Source organism: Seriola lalandi, unplaced genomic scaffold (assembly GCF_002814215.2).
Source record: "Seriola lalandi dorsalis isolate HSWRI2012SDOR001 ecotype SW California unplaced genomic scaffold, Sedor1 jcf7180002054870, whole genome shotgun sequence".
Classification (NCBI taxonomy): domain Eukaryota; kingdom Metazoa; phylum Chordata; class Actinopteri; order Carangiformes; family Carangidae; genus Seriola; species Seriola lalandi.
This window is the reverse complement of record NW_019525423.1, coordinates 115,112-117,993: the sequence shown is the minus strand read 5'-3', so window position 1 is coordinate 117,993 and position 2,882 is coordinate 115,112. Positions and strand designations below refer to the sequence as shown.

Below are 2,882 nucleotides of genomic sequence, written 5' to 3'. Positions count from 1 at the left end.
CACCGCCGTCTGTTCGCTTTGACTCTGAGAGATCTGGGCAAAACTAGACGTCAGGAAATCCCCCCTTCACCCCACCATCCCAGCTGACTTCAAAGGTCCCTGTTTGCTAAGCATCATGGGAGTTTAACTCTACAAAGGGACGAGGGAGATGGAGGGATAGGAGACAGGTTTTCTGCTGAGGGCTGAGGAAGGAAATTTGGCAAGTTTTGTTAAAAGTCTGGACAAAGGCACAGCGGGGGTGTGTGTGTGTGGTGTGTGTGTGTGTGTGTGTGTGTATGTGTGTGTGTGTGTGTGTGTGTGTGTGTACAGGTGAGCTAACTACCTGAGTCAACAGCTAACTCATGAATACATTCAGAGTCTGGGAACAGAGAGCGGCCGCTGTGACGAATGCCAGCCTTGGACACACACACACACACACACACACACACACACACACATACAGAGGTGAAGCCAAACAGACATGAATACACACCTAATCTCTGACACACACTTACATGTGGAAAGAGATCCACACAAAGAATGGATAATGTAACACAAACACACACACACACACACACACGCAGCAGCCTTGGGCTGAAACCCTGTGACAGTTGACGTCCATAATGAGGGGTTTAAATGTATTTCTATTCATAAGCCGTTTCTATTGAGCTGGCAGAGACGAGCTGAAGGCAGAGAAACATCCAGGGCTGTAAGTGACACATGTAATCTGATTACCTCCATCGGGGTGAAGGATGACACTGCAGGATTTATTCTATTGGTTTGGTATCATCTCTATCAGTTGTAATAACGATGAACTCGTCAAGTTAGTTCATCAGAAAGACTTCGGAGAAACTCAACTTTAAGTTTTTTACCGACGGGACGACTAGGGTTTGATTCCAGGTCATCAGGTGACCTAACCTCCAGGCTCCTCCCCCCGTCTCTGATGAGTGTGTGCACATGCACGAGATGCACCGTCCTGTTTATTTCCTGATTACATTTATTATCATCCCTACATGACACACAGCTCTGACCACACTGTCAGGTTTTAGTGCAACAGGACCCAAATCTCAGACAATGAAAAAAGGGGTTAAGGTGATATAAAAGAAAAGAAACTCACAACATGGATCCAAAAACTACAAAATCCAAAACTCTGGGAACGTGGGAGCGAGAGAAAGAAGGAAACAGGGAAACAGGGAGGCAAGGTGATTGAACACAGGTGAAACACATCAGGGCGGGGCAGACAATCACCAAGGAGGGAAACAGGACCAAGACAGGAAGTAAAATCACCACAAGGCACACGAGGTGAGTAATTTCAAAATAAAGTAGGAAATGAACAGATGTCTAAACATAAAGAGTCCAAACAAAGAGTCGACATGAAGAGTCCAGTCAGAGCGAACCATGATGTGTGTGTGTGTGTGTGTGTGTGTTTGTGTGTGTGTGTGTGTGTGTGTGTGTGTGTGTGTGTTGTAAACAGGCCGGCATGTCTGTCATCTCAACTGTCACAGATACTGAAACCACAGGACACATCCTGCAGCTGCTTATCATTCCTGTGTGTGTGTGTGTGTGTGTGTGTGTGTGTGTGTTTGTGTGTGCGTGTTCTACATGATACCTCTCCTTTAACACTGTAAATCGAAGTGTGTGTGTTTAAAGGTGTGCGTTTCATGTAAAATCTCAGTTGCCATAGTGACAGCAGCACCATTTGCTGTGTTGCTGGTCTTCACCTGGCAGGAGGAGCGCTGCTAACGAGGACGTTTCACTTCAGACGCAGACACGAGGCGTGTTTCATCTCCTCAGACAGGAAACAAGCCGAGAGTGAAGACAACAGGTAACGTGACCGAATGAACTTGTCCAACGCAAAACAATCTCTGTACGTGACATCACACGCACAGCTGAGCAGCGGCGTCATTAGAGGGTTACTTTGTGCATGCAGGATTTCAAAATAAAAGTCCTGTTCTTGATAGGAAGTTATGTTTCCACCTGTGTCTGTTTGTTTGTCGGCAGGAAGACACAAAAAGTCCTGAACTGAAATGCGCCGAACTTGGTAGAAGTCTCATGTCAACAACATCTTGACAAATAAAATACAGACAATCTGGACCGTGAGCAAAACACAACGTCTGCTGAACGTGACGTCAGTTCGGGTTTTGACATAAACAAGATTTTCATTTCCAGGCAAAATTTGGAAAAATGAGAGAGTGGTTTTTTTTGTCTGGTGCTGTTGGGAAAGGTCACAGCTTGAAACATGTTGTGGACATAAGTTTTATTTTGTTTGGTAGAGGCTGGTTTCTTTACATTAAATTATAGTTTGTGAGTTTATATAATAGATTTTTTTTGCAGTGTATCTGTGATGATGTAACTCGACTCTTATGTTTTGAAGTCGAAATCAAAGCACAACTACAGCGTCCATCCCCCAGCACCTGTCCCTGCAGAGGGACACCTGTACATCTGTTAGCTGGGTCCTGAACCCCGCAGGGGTCAAAGGTCGCCAGCTAGAGACTGTGTGGGTGGAGAGGTGGTGGTGGGAGGGCACGGACAGTTTTTACAAGCTGCCATTCCAGGGCAGCAAACACACACACACACGCACACGCACACGCACACACACACACACACACACACACACACACACACACACACACACACACACACACACACACACACACACACACACACACAGCAGCTGTGGACAAAGTACACCTGGCACAAACACAGCTCAGGTGTTTATAACTGTTTCAGGGGTTTGGAGCAGAAGTGACACACGGACTCGTACTGTGATGTGACCGGACTGATCCTGGTCCTGACCTGAACCAGCTCCAGCTCTTCTCTTCATCCGATCTTAAACTGGTTCTGATCCAGTTCCAGTTCCAACTCTCTCCCAGTATCTAAAACATCTGTTTTAACGAGGTCTC

General features: G+C 46.2%; 1 protein-coding gene across 1 annotated transcript in view; it reads right to left on the bottom strand.

Moving 5' to 3' along the window:
- Positions 1 to 2,882, bottom strand: part of LOC111671160 (sodium channel protein type 2 subunit alpha-like) — a gene marked incomplete at its 3' end in the record, with an annotated part of 101,925 nt that overhangs the window by 18,209 nt on the left and 80,834 nt on the right. The gene's annotated exons all lie outside the window — the stretch shown is intronic.